Source organism: Halichoerus grypus, chromosome 9, assembly GCF_964656455.1.
Source record: "Halichoerus grypus chromosome 9, mHalGry1.hap1.1, whole genome shotgun sequence".
Taxonomy (NCBI): Eukaryota; Metazoa; Chordata; class Mammalia; order Carnivora; family Phocidae; genus Halichoerus; species Halichoerus grypus.
Genome location: NC_135720.1, coordinates 142,711,624 through 142,734,431, shown reverse-complemented (window position 1 = coordinate 142,734,431; position 22,808 = coordinate 142,711,624). Strand labels below are relative to the sequence as shown.

Genomic DNA, 22,808 nt, shown 5'->3' with positions numbered 1-22,808 from the left:
CTACTCTAGTAGAGTTGAGACACGTATCTGTTGAATGTAGAAGACAAGATTTTTTTGTATCTTAGGGGGCTCATTTTATTTATTTTTTATTTTTATTTTTTTTAAAGATTTTATTTATTTATTTGACAGAGAGAGACAAAGCGAGAGAAGGAACACAAGCAGGGCAAGTGGGAGAAGCAGGCTTCCTGCTGAGCAGGGAGCCCGATGTGGGACTCGATCCCAGGACCCTGGGATCATGACCTGAGCAGAAGGCAGACGCTTAACCATCTGAGCCACCCAGGCGCCCTTAGGGGGCTCATTTTAAAGCAGTCCAGACCGTACCATGAAAAATACAAATAAGTTTAGGGGCACCTGGCTAGCTGAGTCAGTAGAGTCTGCAAATCTTGGTCTCAGGGTCATGAGTTTGAGCCCCACGTGGGGTGTGGAAGCTACTTTAAAAAAAAAAAAGAAGGGGGTGGGGGGATGGGTTAGCCCGGTGATGGGTATTAAAGAGGGCACGTTCTGCATGGAGCACTGGGTGTTATATGCAAACAATGAATCATGGAACACTAACTACATCAAAAATTAATGATGTAATGTATGGTGGTTAACGTAACATAATAAAATAAAATTAATAAAAAAGATTAAAAAATACAAATAAGTTTCATATGAAGGAGAAAGAAGGGAATTCTTCATGGGTGTGGCCAGAGATGAAGCCGACTGCTCAGCTTTGCCACCTTCTACAATTACAGCATTTTCCTGTGGTGGGTACGCTGTCCATTCACGTCACGTTGGGCTAGGTTAGTGAGGAAAGCGCGAGAAGGCAGTGTGGCTCTGTCGAGGGGCCACATCAGGACCGGCCACTTCTCTCCTCAGTATTTTCTCCTCACCCCAAAGGCCTCTACTATAAAGGACCACACGTATTTTTTTGTTTGCTTTAGCTCTACTCTTCGTGACTTCCTCACAGAAACCATTAAGCTAGGTTTTAGAGAATCCCTAGCCTTGAGAAGTAACATCCCAGAGTTTCTGAGCATGCATTTGTAGCTGCCATTCCCTCTCAAAGGAAGGCAAGGCCACTCCCCAGCTGAGTACCCACTGCTTGAAGCTTCTAGATCTCCCAGTGTCCAAGCAACTGTGACCTCGTGGACAACATGGAAAAAACCTAAGTCTGTTGTTTGTTTACATAAGTCGTGAAAAGTATTTAACTGGGTGAAAGGACATAATTCTTACTGTCTAAGAATGTGCTTTCCAGAAAACGGATATCCATATTTTAGTTCTGATCTCCCTTAATACAGTCCTCGAATTGATATGAAGGAAATGAATTCCTGGAAGTAATACTTGGAAAGTAAATTTTCTTTCACTTGTTGAGGAGAATACTCTCAAGTCTCTTCGAGTCAGCACCTTTCTTTGCGTATGTCATTCTTTCATGCGTGAGGGGTGGTGAGGAATCCTGCCAAGGTTCGGCACTTTCCTCAACGAGCGCTGTGACTTTTCTCCTGCTCCCAAGGACTACTTCATGGTTCTACAACTGATTTGGGAAGTTGTCTTTTCGTGCCCACTTTTGCCTTAGCTCCCTGAAGTATGCATAGAAGGTATTTCTTTTCCTTCCTCCTCTCCCTCCCTCCCTTCTCTTTTGGCTATTACGTTGCTGCGGTCCCCTCTTTTCTCAGTACTTTATTGAAGTATATTTTACATTCAGTAAAATGCATGGATCCTAAGTGTAGACAGAGCAACGAACTTTGCGTATGTCTATCCCATGTGACCACCGGTCGCATCAAGATTGAAAACATTCCCATTACTCCAGAAAGCTGCCTTATGCCGCCTTGCCAGCCAAGACTGCATCCTGCAAGCTAAGCACTGTTCTGATTTCTATCACCAGGTAGTTTTGCTTGTTCCTGAACTCATATAAGTGGGATCATATAGTACATCGCCTCGTGTGGCATTTTTTGCCCAGCACGATGTTTTTAAGATTTAATTGTGCTGTTACATATACAATAGAATTGATAGAAATGTATTGTTTTTATTGCTAAGTAGGATTCTATTTTATAAACAAACCACAATTTACCTATACAAGGAAATGAGATACCTGACCATGTTCATAGTTAGGAAAAACAGCACCCCCTATGGTGTGGCTAGCAGAGTGGCGCAGCGGAAGCGTGCTGGGCCCATAACCCAGAGGTCGATGGATCGAAACCATCCTCTGCTAGGGTCCTTGCTACTTTTTTCTCCCTCCCGGACCTCAGGCAGAAAGGGCAAGTTGCAGAATCTGCTTTTCCTTTGACCACTCCTGTGACATCTTGCCACACCTCACCTAATCTCTACAAATGGTTATTTCTGCTCCCCCCTTTTTTTGCAAAACCTGCCCTTCTCACTCATTTCAAAAGAGAAACAAATCTCTCTCCCTTCTTACTCGAAGACGTGACAAATTTACCTTTAATTTCCAATGCATCAGCATTATGTCTTTCAGAATACACACTTGTTGCTAGTTATGGTTTTATATTTTCTTTACACTTGAAAGAAAAACATCCTCATTGGGGATTTTTGTCTGATGACCATATTGCACTTTACTTGGGCACAGGTCTCCTGCTCCTTCCATTTTTTAATTCAGTCCTATGCATGATTTATCAGTTAGATCAAGTTAATGGGAATGTTTTATGAATCCTGTCTAAAGCAATACATGTTGCAATAATCATGAAGACACCATTTGTATGCACTTTATGGGCAAAACAGAAGCAAAGAAGTTAAATGTGAAATGGTAGAGAAAAATGGAAGGGTTGCATTACAATAAAAAAAAGTTTGTGCATCAGGATCCCATGGACAAACTCAGAAAAAAACCAAAACAAAACATGGAAGTCTTAGCAAGGTATTTGCAAAAATATGTCTTTGAGGAGTTTTGTGAGTAAAGTACTCTTGCATGAGTTTCTCTACATTATAACAAGAAAATACAAATTCCTATAACAACAAGCACCTTAAATAAGAAAAAAATTTAAAAATCACATGGAAAAATGGAAATAAAGTGACGGGGTTTGTAGGACCAGGGGCAGGGAGGGGGGCGGGGGCGCTGCTTTGACCCTTCACTTTTACAGGTGTGAACTTTGACTCACAACAGAATGTGCAGAGAATGCAGGAGCTGATACGCCATCATCTTGCAACCACCCTGGTAAAGATTGGTTATCAATACATGCTCGCTCTGAGGGGTAATTTTCATGGGCCACGGGCAGGCTGCCCCAAGATGGGCCACTTCGGCATGAAGACTATTTTGAATTAAAAAGCCAGCAGACTCAGGAAAAGCTCTTCACCTCCCCTACAACATGTCCGTGTGTGTTCCCTCTATGAACAAGATTAAACTTTATTTTCTCCTGTTAGTCTTTCTCATGTGAATTTGATTCTTGAAGGAGCTTGAAAGGCAGAGGAAATTTTTTCTTCCTGACTGGAGCAAGATATTTGTATGGTCTTAAGATGTCTCCCCACAAACTGCCTATTCCTCATAAAAGAGGAAAGTATACTCATGTGTGACCTTGACTGTGTGATCAGAATTAACCCCAATAATGAGGGGCAGTAAACATTGCATGTCTCTTGAATTTAGATGCCCTGAGAAAGACTTAATACCACTTACATGGTATTATGGTTGGGGGTGCATAACCTGAGCCTAATTATGAGTGAAAGAAATGCCACAAAGTGCAAATGAGAAGTGTTATTTAAAACAACAACACAAACCACAAAGTGAGCAGTTACTGTACTCTTAAAAAATGTCCATGTCATAAAATACCAAAAGAGGCTGTGAAGATGTTTTAGATGAAAGGAAACTAAAAGGATATGGACAGCCAATGTTAACTACCTGGAATTTAAATAAAAACGGTTTTGGGGGTGCCTGGGTGGCTCAGGTCATGATCCCAGGGTCCTGGGATCAAGCCCCACATCGGGCTCCCTGCTCAGCGGGAAGCCTGCTTCTCCCTCTCCCACTCCCCCTGCTTGTGTTCCCTCTCTCGCTGTCTCTCTCTGTCAAATAAATAAATAAAATCTTAAAAAAAAAAAAACGGTTTAAAAAAAGGATATGGTCAACAGATACAATAGCTAATCTGTACTGGAGGGGAAATGCTATAAAGGGCATTATTGGGTCAACAGACAACATTGAAATACAGGTGAGAGATTTTAAAAACAATATCGTTGTTAAATACACTGAACTGATACATATACGTCATTATATATAAAGAATACCCTTATTTTTAGGAAATGTCTACTTAAATATTTAAGAGCAAAAGGCCATGGAACATACAATTTACTCTTACGTGGTTCTGAAAACAAATAGAGAAAGATAAAGATGAAGATGGAGACTGAGTCAGAGAGGGAGGAGAGGGAGAGGGAGGGAATGGTTTACAAGGTTAATGGGTGAATCCCGATAAAGGGTATACAGGCAGTTTTTGTACTATTAGTCTTACCGGTTTTCTTTAAGTTTGAAGTCATTTCCAAGTAAAAGACTTAAGACCCTTGTAACGGCGATTTGAAAAAGTAAAGAAAGAATAGGGTGATAAACACTCAAGTTCCCACCCGCCAGCTCCCACGGTTAGCAGGATTTTGTGGCTGTCTTCCCTCCGCTCCTCGCCAGCCGCCGATCGTCAGCATTTTGAAGCCAGTCCAGGACGGGAGGTTCCCAAGCAGAGCCTGTGCCCAGGAGGCGGGGCAGCCAGCGTGCGACCAAAGCCTTGGCTCTTGGCTGCGCGGTCTGAGCGGCGATGTGATGGGGCGAGGCAGTGCGCCGCGGGGACGCCCTACCTGAGCCCCCGGGAGTCGTCCATCTGCCGGGTGTGTAAGGCTCTCAAGGCCGCCGGCCAGGTGCCTCCACCCAGACCCGCGAGAGCCCTGCAGTCCCCGAGAAGCCCGCGAAACCACCTGTCGGGCGGGAGAGGGACGTGCAGGAAGGGAGGCGGGACAGCCGTACGCAGCGCGCCGCGGTCCTTCGGGCGGGTCAGGCTGAGCCGCACAAAACATAGGTCTCCGCTCCCGAGAGCCGGCGGGGAGGCCGACGAGGGTGGGATTCGAACCCACGCGTGCAGAGCACAATGGATTAGCAGTCCATCGCCTTAACCACTCGGCCACCTCGTCCCGCGGATACAGAGCGTTTTGAATACTCTCTTACGTCTTCCCTTTGGCCGAGCTTTGCACTTGGACCCTGAGGCGTGGCCTTGCCCTTCAGGCTGCGGTCGTCCCCGGAGATTTCTCACCCACAGCCGGTTCTTTCCACCTTCCCCCGGGGAGCCTTTCACACCTGGGTAATCCTGCCTTACCCGCCCCCACTCCAGCCTCAGTTCTCTTCCTTCCTCGGCACTCACTCTTGCCTTCCAGTCCCCTGAAATTCTTTCCCTTCTCCCCAAACTCCACAATCTCATTTCCTACCCGCTACTCTGCCCTCGCTCCACCGGCTTCGGTGCTCCGCTCATCCTTCAGATCTCAGCTAAGGCCCGACAGCCCCTCGACCCCCTGTTTTCCTTACAGTCCGACTTACTGAGGCTTTACAGTTGAAAAATTTTTGGTAAAACGTTTTCTCTTGCAAATGTATTTTCATTCCATTATCTGCTACAGAATTTTATCCCAATATTACGTATTTTTATGCTCAAACACCCTATCGTGCCAGCAGGCAACAGAGAGCATACCTTGAAATCCAAGTTTTGGTTATTTCCAGCGTTGATACATCTATTCAAGCACTTCTCTTCTGACCTGAATTGCTTTCGCATTTAGTAGTAGCACACAATAAAAGATACGCATAGGTAATTTTGATAAGTAATTTATTATATATGTGAAGTAGAATTGCATCGGAAATGCGAACGTCAGTGAAAGGCCTGGGAATATTTTTCCCCATCAAGTCATGTGTCTGCAGTGGAATAAGAAGAATTTGGTGGGAATTAACAGCAAAAAGACCACTGGTTTGTGCTTTTGAGTAAGTGTGGGGCGTTTACAAAAGTGATTTTATGATTATCTAAGGTGCATGATCTTCAGTACATTTCCTCTATCTAAATTTAATAAATAAACGGTAGTAATAAATAACAGTGATAGCGAAGAGGGAACTTGCAACCACCGAAGCATAGTTTTACAAAATATGATTGATTATCTTTCTCCTTGGACAAGAGTCAAGGAGAATAATTTTCTGAATAAGTGTAAAAAAATTAAAGCGCTGACTTTCCATGATATGCGTGTGTTCCCTTTCGTGTTAAGTGTGCTGTTAGTCGGAAGCGGATGAGAAATTTGTCACCTCCTCCACGAAGAAACCGTGGAAGACACGCCACTGAAACGCAGCCCTGGGTCTTGTTTACAGACAATGCAGAATATGGGAGACGCCAATGTTTCCAATTGTTCTTTCTTGGCAACAGGGACCCCCCCGCCCGCCCCAGGTCACACGCCTACAAGGTCATAAAACGGCACGATCTGCCAGGGGATGTGGAAGCAGAGAGGGCTCACCCCCAGCAGGAGCAGGTGCGCGCTCGGGAAGGAAAGCGTTGCGCTGTGTCCTGCGAGCCCCGGGTCTCCAGCCTCGGCCGCGGGGCGCGCTGGCTTCTCTGACCTCCACTGACACCGGAGCTGCTGGTTTGCGACCACATTTCCTTGCTTCTCGCCTCGCGCCCCGACGCCTTCCTCCTCCAGCAGAGCCTCTTCCCCAAACCAAACGTCCCCAGCGATTCCCAGAGCGACTGCGCTTTTCCAATCTGCACAACGGGGCCCACGGGGGAAAACCAAAAGGCCGACTGCAGAGAAGGTTAGTAAAGGTTTTATTCGCAGGTTTCCTGAGCCAGGGAGACGGTATTTCAGACTGCTCTGAAGAGATGCCCTGAGATTGTTAGCTCACAGGGGGTCGTAGGCAGGAAGGGGACGCGGAAACGTGCTGGAGAGCCCCTCTCCGAATCCTGGCGCTCACAAGGGACCATCTGTTCGGTTGTAAAAATTCAGATGTACTGATTTCCACATCGACGCTTAAATGACCCACAGGTCATGTTAATACATATATTTCTATTATATCCGATTGTTCAAAAATATTGTTTGCATGACTCCACTTAACTGGTTTTCTGGGTTTTCCTGTTTTCCATGTTTCCTGGAGGTCCCAGAAGGCTGACATCAGTCACCTATTGCACGTTTAGTGCACAAGGGGCTTCGGGCTCTCGGGCCAGACGGGGAACAGCAGAGAGGAGTGAGGAACAGCACGTGCAAAGTACTCAGGGACCCCTCGCCTGGAACGGTTGTGGCCACGGCCGTAAACACCGCTGTCCTCGGAAAGAAGTCTATGAATCAGCTCATGTCCCCCTTCCCTGAACGAGTAAAGCTTGCTGGTGCAAACTGGAAGCCTCACGTCTACCGAGTATAGACTACTGCGGATTGTATCTTCCTGCCCCCGGTCTTCCGACCCAGACCTCTGAATTGGGGCTGCGATTTGTGTGCTCTTGTCTGAGGACAGTTTTCTCTCCGCCTAGATCGACTCACCTAGACCCACAGCTTAGGGGTAAATCCTTTTCTAAATTACCATCTTGACTTTTCTGGGTCCACGACTGTCACCAAATTTCCTCTTGCTCTTCTCACAGGCCATTTTCCTTCTTGTCTCAGTTTGGGGATCTTTTCCAGAGATTTCCAGTTCCAGCAAGGCTTGGGAGATTTCCTTGTGCGTTTCCTTCAGGGATTTCTCCTTCCCCTGCACCCTGCCACCGCCCCCCCCCCACACACACACATGAGTTGTGCGCCGCAAGCCTTAAACTGTAGGTTGGCTAGTGTAGGGGTCAAGGACAGGCTGCACCAAAATGTGCCACTTTGGCTTGCAGATTATTTTGAGCTGAAAACAATCAAGGCCCAGGAAACTTAGGAAGAAACTTTGACACACCCTTCCCCCAACTGCCTAAAAGAACCTGCTCCAGGAAGAGAGCTATCACCATAGATAAGGACATCATACTATGAACCCGGGTGGTAGACAGGGAGGAACCCAGCAAGACCCGTTTGATCCAAGTTCTGTCTGTGTCCCATTGTTTCTCAGTGGCTCAGCAAATATTGCTTTACCAAACATTTTTTTTTTCTTTTTTATCATCCTGCGAATTACTTCTCTTCCCTTCCAAGTCCCAGACCCCCTACCCCTTTCTCCTTAGCTTGGAATAACATATATACCTCATTTTGGTCTTGGAATCTCATGTCTGTTTGGGTTCCCTGAACCTTTGAAATTAAATTTGATTTTCTCCTTTTAATTTGTTTCATGTGAATTTAATTCTTAGTTCAGCTAAAGAATCTTAAAGAATCTTGGTCCCCAGTGCTGGTGACTGGACACCGGTTCAGTACTTGTGACAGGAATATCAAGAATAAGTTTGGGCACAGCGATTTGCGTGAAAAAAGAGCATGGCTAGCAGAAAGGAGCTGAAAGTCTAAAAGTCACAGGGAAAAACCACAGAGGTCCCACCGAGATTTGAACTCGGATCGCTGGATTCAGAGTCCAGAGTGCTAACCATTACACCATGGGACCCGTCTTGTCAAGCGTGTCCCTCCAGGCTTTGTTGGCCTATTTCTCCTTCCTTAAATCCAGTTACTTGAAAAGCGGGAGCATTTTGCTTTTCGTCCTCTAGGATTAAGTGATGGACCGCTCCCTGTTGCGCACCCTCCACACCAGAGTCTTACTGAACAGCCCTGAGTCCAGACGTGGGAGGGAACCCCCCTCCAGCCGCGAATTCCCTCCCACGCGGCTGGGGAGCTGGGCGCCCGCGCCCCTGTCCCTTCGCTGGCAAGCGCGCGAGGCCGTGGCGGAGACCGAGCCCTCCCCGAGGAGCAGGCTCCGTGACAGGTGTTTCGGCCGCCCTGTGAGAAGGGGACCACGGTCCCTGTTTCAGGGGTGCGGAAGCCGAGGCAGAGCCCGGGGTCCTTCGCTTGGTTCTCAGGTCTTATTCGCGCTCTGGAAAGGTTGCCCCTGCCCACGGGGGAGCCGCGCGGCGGGCGCGTCCGGAGAAGAGGAGTCGCTGGGCCTGCGCCGCGAGGCTGGACGAGGGTCCCGGGGCGCGGGGAGCACGTCGGGGTGCGGCAGCGGACGGGAGGAGGGACAGGTCGCAGCCCCCCGTCTTCCTCCTCCTCAGCGCTCAGCAACCGGCAGTGGGAGCGGCACAGACCCCCGAACAGACGCGAGGACGACCCCCCGCCCGGCCTCGCGGGCCCCGTCCTCAGGCGCACAGCGCAGCGCGTACCGCGAAAAGGCACCCACGCAGACTCGGTTTGTGCGCGGAGCCTCGTCGGGCGCCCCGCTCAGCACCCACACTCCTCGGGCGGGCCCGGGACGGCACGCTGAGCGACCTCGGGAGCGGCGGCGCAGGACCGAGGGCCGTGCTCGCGGCTTACGTGGCTTCCAGTCCCTTCCGAGAGCGCGGACCTAGCGGAATCCCGAGTCGGACCTTAAAGCCCGCGGGATCCGGGGAGCGGCGGGGTCCGAGTCTGACCTTAAAGCCCGCGGGATCCGGGGAGCGGCGGGGTCCGAGTCTGACCTTAAAGCCCGCGGGCCGGGGAGCGGCGGGGTCCGAGTCTGACCTTAAAGCCCGCGGGCCGGGGAGCGGCGGGGTCCGAGTCTGACCTTAAAGCTTAAAGCCCGCGGGATCCGGGGAGCGGCGGGGTCCGAGTCTGACCTAAAGCCCGCGGGATCCGGGGAGCGGCGGGGTCCGAGTCTGACCTTAAAGCCCGCGGGCCGGGGAGCGGCGGGATCCCGAGTCTGACCTTAAAGCCCGCGGGCCGGGGAGCGGCGGGGTCCGAGTCTGACCTTAAAGCCCGCGGGATCCGGGGAGCGGCGGGATCCGAGTCTGACCTTAAAGCCCGCGGGCCGGGGCGCGGCGGGATCCGGAGTCCGACCTTAAAGCCCGCGGGATCCGGGGAGCGGCGGGGTCCGAGTCTGACCTTAAAGCCCGCGGGCCGGGGAGCGGCGGGATCCCGAGTCTGACCTTAAAGCCCGCGGGATCCGGGGAGCGGCGGGATCCGAGTCTGACCTTAAAGCCCGCGGGATCCGGGGAGCGGCGGGATCCGAGTCTGACCTTAAAGCCCGCGGGATCCGGGGAGCCGCGGGGTCCGAGTCTGACCTTAAAGCCCGCGGGATCCGGGGAGCGGCGGGGTCCGAGTCTGACCTTAAAGCCCGCGGGATCCGGGGAGCGGCGGGATCCGAGTCTGACCTTAAAGCCCGCGGGCCGGGGCGCGGCGGGATCCGGAGTCCGACCTTAAAGCCCGCGGGATCCGGGGAGCGGCGGGGTCCGAGTCTGACCTTAAAGCCCGCGGGCCGGGGAGCGGCGGGATCCCGAGTCTGACCTTAAAGCCCGCGGGATCCGGGGAGCGGCGGGGTCCGAGTCTGACCTAAAGCCCGCGGGATCCGGGGAGCGGCGGGGTCCGAGTCTGACCTTAAAGCCCGCGGGCCGGGGAGCGGCGGGATCCCGAGTCTGACCTTAAAGCCCGCGGGATCCGGGGAGCGGCGGGGTCCGAGTCTGACCTAAAGCCCGCGGGATCCGGGGAGCGGCGGGGTCCGAGTCTGACCTTAAAGCCCGCGGGCCGGGGAGCGGCGGGGTCCGAGTCTGACCTTAAAGCCCGCGGGATCCGGGGAGCGGCGGGGTCCGAGTCTGACCTAAAGCCCGCGGGATCCGGGGAGCGGCGGGGTCCGAGTCTGACCTTAAAGCCCGCGGGCCGGGGAGCGGCGGGATCCGGGGGCAGCCCCCAGCCTCCCCGACCCTTCCCGGGCGCGGAGGCTAAAGCGCGGACGCGGCAGCTGGCGGTAAGAGCCGGGCGAGCATCCTGCCAGACGCTGCGTCGTCAGCGTCGACACTTTCTACATTTTCATCAGCATCGTCATCAACAACATTTTCTACATTTTACGGAGAAACATTGCCTCGAACTAGGAAATGACAGAGCTGGGGACCCAAGCCAGGTGGCCTGGCTCCAGGGCGAAGGAAGAACGTGAAGGGCTGGCCATCACTTTGTGACAGGGTCTCCCTCCTGCTTCGAGAAGCGTTATTGCGCAGGGACGCCTGGGGGGCTCAGTCGGTTAAGTGTCTGCGTTTGGCTCCGGTCATGATCGCAGGGCCTGGAGTCGAGTCCTGCATGGGGTTCTTTGCTCAGTGGGGAGCCCGCTTCTCCGTCCGCCTGCAGCTCCCCGTGCTTGTGCTCTTGCCCTCTCTCCCCCTCTGACAAATAGGTAAATAAAATCTTAAGGGGGGGGGAGGGGGAGAGAAGTGTCCTTGGGAATAAGTATTTCTATGTCTAGGCTTGGAGAATTACTTATGTCTTAATTCTTGTTACAAGTGTCATCAAAATTAATTTTTTTGAACAGAGGGAAAAAAGCTTAAGATTTAAAAACACCTTTTTACACATTTAACCACAAGCGATCACACTGCAAACCCATGAACTCTACTAACAATGTGTTGAGAGGAACACGCTTGTGACCTTCGTGTCAGTTCCTCAAGCCAATCACCTTCCCACGTGTTCTCCCTCACCCCCGGGGCAGCCAGTCCTCCTCCCCGGGACAGAGCCTGGGAAACTCAGGTCAAAGTGACCAAGCACGCAAGCCAGGCCACTTCCTCAGGATCAATCCTAGTCCAATCCTAGGGTCCGAACCCGCTGACCCTGAGGGAGGCCAGGTTTTGTAGAAAGGTGAGGAGGGAAGTGAGGCTACCTCAGACACTCCTGTCATCTAGTGGAATAAAAGTGTTAACGATTGCCAAAATTCCTTGAGTGATTTGTTTGCTTAAGTAATAAAATAATTATACACCAGAGACCTAAGCTATACATATCATAGGCCCATTTAAGAAATGATAGGGGCGCGTGGGGGGCTCAGTTGGTTAAACATCTGCCTTCAGCTCCGGTCATGACGTCAGGGTCCTGGGATCGAGCCCCGTGTTGGGCTGTCCTTGCTCAGGGGGAGTCTGCTTCTCCCTCTCCCTCAGCCCCTCCCCCAGCTTGTGGTCACTCTCTCTCTCAAATAAATAAAAAATCTTAAAAAAAATTTTTTTAAATGATTAAATTGTGACTTATAGTTTTTAGAGACTTGCTCAAGGGGTTCACAGCAAGTAACAGGTCAACTTGCTAGTAGCCTTTCAAACTGAACGTCAGATGTTCCCTGACTGACCCCCGAGGGGGCTTCCTTATCCACAGCACCATGATCACTCTAGTTATGCACATGTGCTCTCATTCTGTGCCCTCTCCTTCTTCCCGCTCCACACTGGCCTGTGGCCTGAGTTTGAGGTCCACACCCCGATTCAGGACTCAGAGCTGAACACTCAGCTCTTCCAGTGGCCACCCCCCCATCTCAGCCTCCTACTCCACACAAAATCTTCCACTCATCTTTTTTATTCATTCTCTTTAAAATAGGAAATATCTGAGTGATTTCTTATAGTATAAAATTTTTGTAGAAAATGCAAAACAAGGAAAATTGAACTCCCTCCAAACCCACTCCAGTACTTCTCAGAGGTAATCATTTTATTAAAAGGTTGGATTATAGTCTTTCAACTTTGCTCTTGGCCTATGGGAAAAATCTTTATCTATACATCTAAAGCTTTATTTCTACATTAATAAAGCCCAATAGACACGATGTTACATGATTTTTAAACATATGTGTGCTGGACACACTTCAAACATCAATACATCAAAGTCTGCCTTATTTTAGTTGTTTGATTCTATGCTGTAGCTTAATTTATTTAACTAGACCTTATTTGTTGGACATTCCAGTGATTCCTATTTTTCTCTCTCCTAAAGAAGTTTCATATCAACATGCCCGTGCTCTGTGCCCCTCGACCTGTCACCTGTTGTCTGCCCTCCCAAGGCTGACCCCTGAGTCCTCACACAGATGCCCAGCTCCTAGGACTTCCTGCTGGACCTCTGGGTCAACCTCTCTGACCCTGACAGGCTCCTGCTGGGTCCTCCTACAGATGGAATCTTTGACCCCTGGGTCCCATGCTTGTTTCTTCTGTGAGAGGCTGGGAAGGCCCAAGGCTGGCATTTTACCTCCTCGGGCTGTAGAAAATTGTGTCTGGCCCATGTACTGAAATCTAGGGAGGCTGCAGCCACAGAACCCTGTCTACAGGGTTCTTTCCATAACAAATCACTGATGAGAGGTGTGGAAAGTTAATTCTGTAAACTTGACCTCAGACAAATTGTGAGAGGGGTTTCCTTTCCCTCCAGACTCTTCCCTTTCTAGTGCTTTACCCCGATAGGCTCCTGCCCAGAGTCTGAGGTTGGTGCTGTAATCACTTTTTCTCCTGGCCTGCTTGGTGGAGCTGGGGAACTCTCCTCTCAGATGTCCTTCTGGGCCCACCTCTCCCGGGGTCCTGATCCCCCCTCCCCAGTACAGCCCCCACCCCCACTCTGCCCGCCCAGCCTAGCCCTCTGACGAGTTTTCAGCCTGAATGTATTGGCTGGGGTAGGTCAGGAAGAGGGTCCTCTTTGTGTTCAAGGCTGAGAGGGGACAGGCAGATGAGAACTTCAGTTGTTAGAGGTATGAGGTGAGATGAAAGAGCAAGGGAGAAAAGCTCACGTGACCATGACCGTGCATGAGGATGCATTTCTCCCGAAGCTGACATGGATCCTGCTGGACCCCAGGCTTCCAACCTGCCCCTTCCCGGCTCTGGAAAATGGTTGTGAGCCAACCGTTGTCTGTGTTGGGGAGCAAGTAATCCTGTCCCCATCAAGGTCCTTCTTGCTGGAATAAGAATCGGATTGCCATGAGACGGATTAACAGGAAAAAATCAAATTTAATAGGAGGAATACATACAGACATAGAAATTCCAAAGACAGTCTAACTGAGGCATATATGTCATCCTGAACTAAGAAGGGAGGGGGTCTGGGACTTCAGGGCAATTCCAGGGCCATCAGAGGCAGAGAAGATGCTCAATAATTAGATGTTTGCCCTGTTGTACAGACGGGTCACTCAGATAAAATGCATCTCTGATAATAACCCTTATTCTGGAATAGACTCCCAATTTAGAATCTTCTATGTAGTTAAGGGAGGAGCAAAAGTTTTTCTTGAGCCCACAGGGTCTCAGTTGCCTTCAGCTCAGGATAATCTTCATGGCAAAGTGGCCCATCTTGGGGTGACCTGCCCTCCGCCCCTAAATCTGATTTATTGAATATGATTTCTTTATGTTCGCTCATAGAGCATTTCTTACATAGATTTATTTCTAAAACTAATCTTCATATTACTTTCATCGGATGAAATATAATTAGTTATTTGCACAGAGAATAACTAAAGAGGTAAATAAAATAGAAAAAATCCTTATTATTTTGGAAAAGGTCACTGATTTACAAAATGAGATGTGTGAAATGATTCTCAGCGAAGAAAGTTTTCTGAGCATGTAGTAAAAATGGTAAATCAAATTATCTCTGAATACACTTTAAAATTAGAAAATCAACTACTTGAAATGGTGAGCATAAGGTTTCTTATCTGGATACAATTTTAGGACAACCAAGATCGTCCATGTTTATAATAAACACCATAAGGTCTAATTTCATTAGTGGCTAAATATTTATGCCAAGATAGAGTCCACTAGGATGCCCTTATTCTCTTGAGACTTTCAAAACCAAACAGAGCGCAGGTAACTCCTTCTAATAACAATGTCTGTACGGATTGAACGTGACTTTACGAGCAAGGTCATTTAAGAATCATTGGCTAACGACTTGTTCCATTCTAGAGTCCAGCCACACGCCGTCTCCCCGTACCCTTTGATGCGGGCAGGGACAGGGCCAGCCTAAGCCAGGGACCCAGCCGAGCCAGCCGGGTGCCCAGTGGGTTCCATTCAGCCGCTTGTCCCCTCTGAGGCTGTGCTGTCAGTTGCTGTCTGGCCCCCCAGGAGTACCACAGGACCCCCCCATGCGGGGGCGCTGATGGGGCAGGGAAGTGTTCTGATGCCCCTCAGGTAGCGATAAAGGAAAAGTGCGTGGATCCCACATACCCCAAGTCTCAGACCGCCTTATCAGAAGATGCCCACCCTCAGCCTCCCAACCCAACAGAGATCCGAAGGCCCGTTTTTGTTGCGTTGGCTCTTCAGGAGCCCTGGCCCCGGGCCCACAAGCGGCCTCCTCCCCCCTAACATGCCCCAGCACACAGAAACCCCCAGACAGGATGATCTGTGCTGTGCCCCGTAGCCTGGAGCCTCCAGACAGGTTGTCCCGGTTGGAGCCTGGAGACCCAATCCAATATTCCAGTACATGTTGCAGACAGCTGGCCCCCAGCATCTTGAGCCCCAGGATTCCCAGGGAGGCGATGAGAACCGCTAGAACAGGCTACTGCCCTCAGCGGAAACAGCAGAGGCCTCAGCTGCCCGCCCTTCACCCTCCAAAAAGCCGGCCCCCCGTTTCCACCCAGGGCGGAAACAGGCATCAGAGTTACCATCCTGCTTGAAATAACCAAAACCTGACAAAGGACAGGAAGCAACAATTTTCAAGACAGTAGACCTCAGGCAAAGAAGGATAGCAATCCCCAAATGATAAGTGATCTTGGGGGGAAATGGGGTGAGCACTAGGATTGCCCCCAACGTCTTGCCTCGAGAGAGTTTCTCGGCCCCAGTGCAGGGAAGAGAGACCCGGGCAGAGGCTGGCGAACTCCCTGAGCTGAAGAGAGGTGGCTGACGTCCAGCCGACCAAGACAGCTGGAGGTGACAGCACAGAGAGCTGTGACGAGAGAAAACTCCAGAAGGAATTCCCCACTGAGGGGCATAATGATCAGCACACGCAGGCGGGGAGGTAACTATACAAGGTTGGGGCCAGACCCCCACGAAGATCAGACGTAACCAGTCAGGAGAAATGATACAAGGTATATGTCTATTGATTGCAAGAATCTAGATTCAACTCCTGTTCGAAAGAAAGACAGACAGAAAGAAAGAAAGAAAGAAAAGAAAAAAGGAAGGAAAAAGAAAGAAAGAAGAGAGAAGGGAAAAAAGCCTGTGTTCTGTGTTTCTTGTTCAAAGAGGTACAGACAGGTGTAGAGAGAAGGATTATCCTGAACTAGCCCTCCACCTGCGGCCAATCTCGGCTGTCAGCGAAATTTTAGTCTCAAAACATGGAAATAACAACCTTTTAAGAATTTCTCTTTTACTTTGTATCTCTTGATGTTTTGAGGAAAAAGGAGGTTGGTTGGGAAACAACTTTGGAAAGACAATTTAAAATCAAACAAGCTTAAAGAAAAAAAAGTTGCCTGTCTCTCTTTTCCACTACTTGTTCCCCATTGGGCAGAACTCGGGCTCTTGGGCCCCTGCCGTCAGTCAGCGATGGCAGAGAAGGCACCACGTTCAAGCTCACATGCACCCGGGAACCGAAGCGAGTTATGAGTGGATTAAAGGAAACTGGTGGCGATGGACTGGGAACTCCGTAGACTGTTGTACATTATTCCCTGCTTTTTATACGTTAAGAAGTGGGTTTTTCAGAAATTAAGCGTCTATATTTGAAGGGGGGCGGGGCGAAAGAAGAGTTAAAAGCAGTGGCCAGTACGGGGATCGAACCCGCGACCTTGGCGTTATTAGCACCACGCTCTAACCAACTGAGCTAACCGGCCTCCGCTTAGAGTAGGTTTTTTTTTTTTCTTTTCCTTTTCCTACTTTTATTTTTCAAGGGCTAAATTCGGAGTAATTGTTGCTGTTTTTTATCTTCGGTAATCTCTTCGTTGCTTTCACACCATATCTCATGTCCTGATAGCTCCCACACATATAGAAAATGTGTCAAAGAATTTGCGCATCGACAATTTCGGTAGACATTGTCCCGCTGAGCTTCAGACGGCTGAGCCCGGTGTGTGTGTCTGTTTGTTCAACTACACTGAGGACAAATAAATGGGATCGTGGCCACATTTCCTACTCCTCCTTCTTTCTGAATTCCCTGCTGCGGGCTGCGGGTCTGAAGCAAAACTCGACAGTCAGCGAAGATGTAGGGGAATTCACAGGGGGCGCATGTTTAGTTTGGAAATGTCCTCTTCTCTCAGGTAGGTGAGACTTTGGGGGTGCACTTAGTGGTTTGACAAAGAGAGTGTGGTAGAAGCAGACGGGACAGGAAGGGGCTAAGTGAGAGCCGGGAGAAGGGGTCCCCAGCGGCTTCCGTTTTCACACCTCAGAAAGAACCTCGTGGGCACAAACATCTGAGGACAGCGGGCTAACGCAGCCCAGTGTGTCTGGAGATCACGACTGGTGGGGAGAGTACGAGACAAGACAGAGAGGAGCGAGCACGTCGATGATGCGGGACCCTGTAGTAGAATACAGAGTCTAAATCGGGGTACTTTTGTTGGTAAAGGGGGTGCTGACAGTAATTAACAGGCACTAACTGATCCACATCAGGTATAAACTAAGGAGTAGGATCACTCTTTACAGGTGAAGTTAGGGATTATTTAATTGGTTCTACCAGTAATGGGAATCCACGGGAGGATTTTAGGCAGAGAGGTCATATGAACAGATTTGTGGTTTAAAAAGATCGCCCAGTTTCAGGCACTTAGGAGGCATTAGGGAATGGCAAGAACAGGCTACCATCACCAGCAACAAAATTTCTACCCTCGAAGAGGGTGGAAACAGAAATGAATAATAACATGATAAACATGAAAATGATATAATGTATAAAAAGCTGTTACCTGTGATTGAAAGAATGGGGCTGGGGGGGCTGTAGTGTTGGGAGTAGGTTGGAATTCTGAACTGAGTTGTTGGTGCCGGCTTACTAACGTTGTAGTAACGTTTGATGGGAAGAAGGTGTGAGGTATTACAGGGAGAGAGCACAGCAGGGACCAAGTCCAAGGTGGGCACTGGTGTGAAATGCTTGAGGAATGGCAACAAGGCCCAGAGCATAAGCAAGAAGGAGAAGAGAGATGAGATGGGGGGCAGTGGAGGGTCAGAATGTGCCGGACCTTGTAGGAGATCTTAGGAACTCAGCTTTACTTCGAGTAAAATGCAAAAGTATTAAATAATTCTGATTCTAGGAGAGACTATAGTTGCAATGACTTTTTAAAAATGATTTTACTTATTTGAGAGAGAGTGCACACCTGGGGGGGCAGAGGGAGAAACAGACTCCCCACAGAGCAGGGACCCCCTAGGCAGGGCTGGATCCCTGGACACCCAGGATCATAACCTGAGCCAAAGGCAGATGCTTAACCGACTGAGCCACCCAGGAGCCCCTGCAATGACTCTTTAGAGTTGTCCTGGATCGAGGCAAAAGAGTGGGGTTGTTGCATGCACTCAGAGACCTTCTTTTAGATGTAGGCTGCTCCCAGAGAGAGGGTGTAACCTGAGACGCTAGCTTCCTTTGGCTGAGAGCAATGGCTGGGAGGAGCTCAGCTTGCAGCCCTCAGCAAAGGACACTCCAGGCTGTGAGATGAATGAGTGCCTTGCACCGGAAACAGGTGGTTCTAGGCTGAACACCCAGCTCATCCAGTCCACTGATGGTGCTACTCAGAGCCACCGCCTTCACATCATGAATTCATGCCATCTGGGAATAACTTCTCTAGGACTCTGGTTGCTCTGGTTGGTCACATTTCCTGGGTAAATTTTTTTTAAATTTTTTTATTATGTTATGTTAATCACCATACATTACATCATTAGTTTTTGATGTAGTGTTCCATGATTCGTTGTTTGCATATAACACCCAGTGCTCCATGCAGAACGTGCCCTCTTTAATACCCATCACCAGGCTAACCTATCCTCCCACCCCCCCTCCCCTCTAGAACCCTCAGTTTGTTTCTCAGAGTCCATAGTCTCTCATGGGTCATCTCCCCCTCCGATTCCCCCCCTTCATTCTTCCCCTCCTGCTATCTTCTTCTTCTTCTTCTTCTTCTTCTTCTTCTTCTTTTTAAACATATAATGTATTATTTGCTTCAGAGGTACAGGTCTGTGATTCAACAGTCTTACACACTTCACAGTGCTCACCATAGCACATACCCTCCCCAATGTCTATCACCCCATCCCTTGGTCTCCTCCAGAGAGGTGCTGTGTTAAGGATTCCACACTGATCTCTCTGACCAATCAGCCAAACCATTAGTCACTGTACGTGAGCTCATTTCTGATATCTGATATCTGAATGAAATGGATGCCCAGGTCCACCAGCCAAAGATCTGCCCATTAGGAGGATTGCCCCCTCACTGCTATCTTCCAGAAATATTCCAGGATGGGGTGCAGTGCATTTAGCGGTGTGCCCTGCTGGTAGCCTGGTAGAACTGTGTTAGTGAGATTCACTGGAGAACTTACTTAAGACTTGCAACCGAGGCACTTTATTTGTAGGCTTGAAACCCAAAGGGCCAGTTTTAGGTCTAAGAGGCAGAACAATAAACAAAGAGCCTGAAGATGTTTCCTAAGGTTTTAAATCGATTCATATTCTTACTAAGTCCAGCTCATGCACCAGCAAAACAAACTTTCTTGTTGAGTTGAACGTGAGCCAAACATCCCTCAAAGCTGCTTTGAACCCACAGGAATGAATCAGCCAGTTGAAAAGAAAGACCGTTCCTATTCTTGGTTCACTGTTCACATTCTTGAGTAAAATGAGACTAACACACACAACCAAGTCACTATTAAACCTTCCCCCATCTCCTTCCTCACTTCCAAAAATGCAGCAAATGGCCCCACTTATTTAGAGCGTGTGGGCTCCCTCCTCCCGCCGGGAACGGTCCTGGGCGCTGCCAGAGCCCCATGACCTCCGCCCAGCCGCGCTCTGAGTCCAAGGAAATGTCCAGCAAGGGGATCTGCACGTCCAGGTTCTTCGGGAGGACTCCAGTGCACATACATGCAGGGAAACACCCTAACTCCATCCTAAATGCGCCAGGAGAGTCCTGGACCTAAGTGGAACACGCGTCGATCCCACTGAAGCTGAGTGAGTGAACTTCAGGGGGTTGGAAAGATTGACGGCCAAGGGGCCTTGGCCTGGAGGGGCGGGTATGGCCGGGGCTGCGTGCCACCCCATCCGCCACGAAATCGCGCGGGCGGTGGAAATCCCTCCCCCCTCCCCGCAAGGCCGTGGTTGGAGCAGCGTGAGGACCGAGTCCCTGAGATCTGCTTGGGGACCAGACGACGGCAGCGTGGGGGTTGGGGTCGCCATGTGAGATGGGTTCGGCAGTGGGCTGGGCCCCACTGAGATCTCCCTGCAGATTCCTGTCCCACGATACTCCTACACTTCTCTCTCTCGTCCCCCAGATGACCCTATATCTGAAAATATTGGTCTGACTGTAAATAAAGTGCTTGAGACTGGCGAGGTTCACCACAGTGTCTGTGGACGCTCGGTTTCCAAAGGAGATCTTCAATGGGGGTGGGGGGAGGACAGACCTGGGAAGGAGCGGAGACACCCCCCCCCCCAGGAAGGAAACCTCCTGCGAGTTAGACCCAGCTGACTGCTGGAGGTACCCGGCGAGGGGTCCCCACTCCGAGGACCATAAATGGTGCGATTCCAAACATGTCCACTGCAGGGCTCTGGAGAAACTTCAAAAAATAAATGAATAAATAAAAATACTCCACAAGCGAGGGCCCCCTCTGTTTCCGCCCGGTTTCGAACCGGGGACCTTTCGCGTGTTAGGCGAACGTGATAACCACTACACTACGGAAACCTGGCCGCATGCTGGTTTTCTCTTCTCTGGTAGAGAATAGACTTTTCCTGGCTGTCCCAGGTCTGGGAACCCTGAATTGATCCTTCTTCCAAGAAATTTCAAGCTTACTGCACTTTTCTAGTTATTCAAATCAATAATATTGGAGTCAATGACTCACACCAAGTAAACTCTCCCTGGGGAAGAAGCCCTTACCGACCGCAAGACAGAAATTTTTGGCAGCCTCGGAGTATGGGAGATTTCAGAAAAATTCGTCGATATGGTCCCATTTGGGTTTATCTGACTAGAAGGTTCTATGGTCTCCATCTTTTGGGTGCCCCAGAATGATCCCAGGAAAATAACCGGGAGCCACTGAACTGAACTCTGGAAAGTGCCCGTTCTGGGCGGGGCAGGGCTCGACCCACAGAAGTTGAGGACTGAGCGGGGGATGTGCCCTGGCCCACAGGCAGAGTGAGGACGGAAATGGGGAGGAGACTGTCCGCCTGTCCCTGGCTGGACTCGGTACTGATGAGTGGAGCCCACTGTGTCTAAGAGATGTCAGGTGGCCTACCTGAGATGCCTTGCGGAGGCTCAGTTTCCCCTATCTGCAATATCCCATATTGTTTTTATAACACCAGGAGGGCCGCGGTCATAAACGGAAAGGCCCACCAGGGCCTCGCCAGTGACCTTTCCAATGGGGACTGGAACCACCTTTCCAAACTTGGGCAGGGCCCAGAGCTCCAAGGAGACCCCCTCCCATACCTGTGAGCATGCAATGGTATCTCAGAGTGATTTTAATTTGCATTTTCCTAATGACTAGCGATGGCTTTCTCATGTGGATGGCCATTGTCCCCGCACGCCCTGTTGAAGAGACTATCCTTTCCCTCACTGATGCCCTGGCACTCGGGTTGCAAACCAATTGGCCATATGTGGGCGGGGTGACTTCTCGACTCTCAGTTATGTTCCGTGGATTCGTAGGGCTGTCCTTTTTGCCACGGCTTCAGCCTTGGTTACTGCATCATCATAGAAGGTTTTCAAATCAAAAAGCGTAAATCCTCCCACTTTGGTCCTCTTTTTTCGAAATTATGTTTCCTTTTCTGGGTCTTTTGCATTTCCATACGGATTTTAAGATTAGCTTTTCAGTCTGGGGGAAAAGGCTTCGCTGAGATTCTGATTAGATCGATCGCAGGATTTGAGAAAGATGAAATTTCCCCGTGAGTGAGGTTCATTTGTGCTTGAAGATGGATTTTTTTCTTTCCATTTTTCTATTCCTGATAAATTGGGTGGACTGAGAAAAGTAGAAAAACGTCTAGTTTTCCACGAAGAACTATTGCAGGAAATAGAGCTTTAAAATTTGGAGCGAAACAACTGGTAGCGGGCTGGCCGGTTAGCTCAGCTGGTTAGAGCGTGGTGCTAATAACGCCAAGGTCGCGGGTTCGAGCCCCGTACTGGCCACGGCGCGTTTTCCCTCAGTGTTATCTACAGAGATTTAGTTATACTTTCCTAAGGCTAGCACTTTAAATTCCTGCTGTCAGGGTGCCCTATTGGATTTGATCTAACTTAAAAAAAAAAATAAAAAGAGATCTCTGGCGTTCCTTCATTATTTAATTGGGGAACCTATTTTGTCCAGGATATATTCATTATATTATTTTACAATCACCTGTTTTGCCAAAAATCTTTCCCTTTAACTTACCCAACTTCAGCCTTTACAAACATTTTCAGCCTGGAAGTAGACTTTCCAACTTCTAAAATTTCCAAGATTTTATTCATACTTACTTGCTAGAAAGCATTTCATTTCCCCCATTTTCATTGTCAGTTACAACTAGAATTTGCGAGAGAGCACTAAGGGATATTGTGGAAACGTGCGCACATTTCTGGTTGTCCTCACGTTGGCGGGTTCTCCTGGCATGTGGCAACTGAGGTCAGGCGTGCTGAGCATCCTAAAATACGCTGCAGAGTCCACACACGTCCTCAGCTGCACTGGACTTCCAAACGTCCTTCTGGACCTTCTTGTAAGTAACAATGTTTTACTTACCTGAGCCTAAACCTGAACTCTCTTTGCGTATAAACGCAAACATTTTACACGGCTTCAGTGTCTACAAATTCATAAACTGAGGATCGGTTGACTTTTGTTTGACCCGCTGAGTGGTGCTTGTTTTAGAAAATGGTGTCATTGAGAGTCGTGGCATCTGGTTTGGGGCCGACAATGAAACACACCTCTGTCAGGACTCTGAGTCTGGATCCGGGTACAGCGAGGGCTCGGGTCAGGGCCAGGCAGAAAGCAGGCGTTCCACAGACCTTTAATGAATGAACGAATCCTCCCGAACAGAGA

The 22,808-nt window shown here is 49.6% G+C and overlaps 6 non-coding genes across 6 annotated transcripts; 2 read left to right on the top strand and 4 right to left on the bottom strand.

The window, feature by feature from the left end:
• Positions 1-2,113: 2,113 nt before the first annotated feature.
• Positions 2,114-2,185, top strand: TRNAM-CAU (transfer RNA methionine (anticodon CAU)). The gene has a single exon. It is a non-coding gene; the product is annotated as a tRNA-Met (tRNA).
• A 2,815-nt stretch (positions 2,186-5,000) lies between these two features.
• Positions 5,001-5,082, bottom strand: TRNAS-GCU (transfer RNA serine (anticodon GCU)). The gene has a single exon. It is a non-coding gene; the product is annotated as a tRNA-Ser (tRNA).
• Positions 5,083-8,392: 3,310 nt separating this feature from the next.
• On the bottom strand, positions 8,393-8,464 carry TRNAQ-CUG (transfer RNA glutamine (anticodon CUG)). The gene has a single exon. It is a non-coding gene; the product is annotated as a tRNA-Gln (tRNA).
• Positions 8,465-16,421: 7,957 nt separating this feature from the next.
• Positions 16,422-16,495, bottom strand: TRNAI-AAU (transfer RNA isoleucine (anticodon AAU)). Its single transcript has one exon. It is a non-coding gene; the product is annotated as a tRNA-Ile (tRNA).
• A 3,932-nt stretch (positions 16,496-20,427) lies between these two features.
• On the bottom strand, positions 20,428-20,500 carry TRNAV-AAC (transfer RNA valine (anticodon AAC)). Its single transcript has one exon. It is a non-coding gene; the product is annotated as a tRNA-Val (tRNA).
• A 1,357-nt stretch (positions 20,501-21,857) lies between these two features.
• On the top strand, positions 21,858-21,931 carry TRNAI-AAU (transfer RNA isoleucine (anticodon AAU)). Its single transcript has one exon. It is a non-coding gene; the product is annotated as a tRNA-Ile (tRNA).
• Positions 21,932-22,808: the final 877 nt, after the last annotated feature.